The following is a 336-nucleotide window of genomic DNA, read 5'->3' as shown; positions in this document are numbered from 1 at the left end:
TCATTTTATTCACTAGTTTGTCACCACTTTCAGTTCTTTGTCAACTCCGTCGTACTGTCAACTCCATCAGATGAACTTTTGTGTTGTTTTTTGTTTTAAATAATATTTATTTTATTTCTTGAGAAGCATTTGTCATTAAAATGAGTAAAAATATCACTAATAGGGTCATTAAAAACCATGAATCCACCTTAATTTAGACAAAAACTTGTTTTTAATAACTTTTTCCAAGAAGAAAACTAAACAAAACAGGCATTGTGCAAATTGTATTGTACGGCTATTGATAATACTATATTTAACAGACTGATAACATATGAAGGCTCTGAAGAGGCTAAATAA

The sequence above is a fragment of the Poecilia formosa genome, unplaced genomic scaffold (genome assembly GCF_000485575.1).
Source record: "Poecilia formosa unplaced genomic scaffold, Poecilia_formosa-5.1.2 Scaffold252, whole genome shotgun sequence".
Lineage (NCBI taxonomy): Eukaryota > Metazoa > Chordata > Actinopteri > Cyprinodontiformes > Poeciliidae > Poecilia > Poecilia formosa.
Note: the sequence above shows the minus strand (reverse complement) of the source record.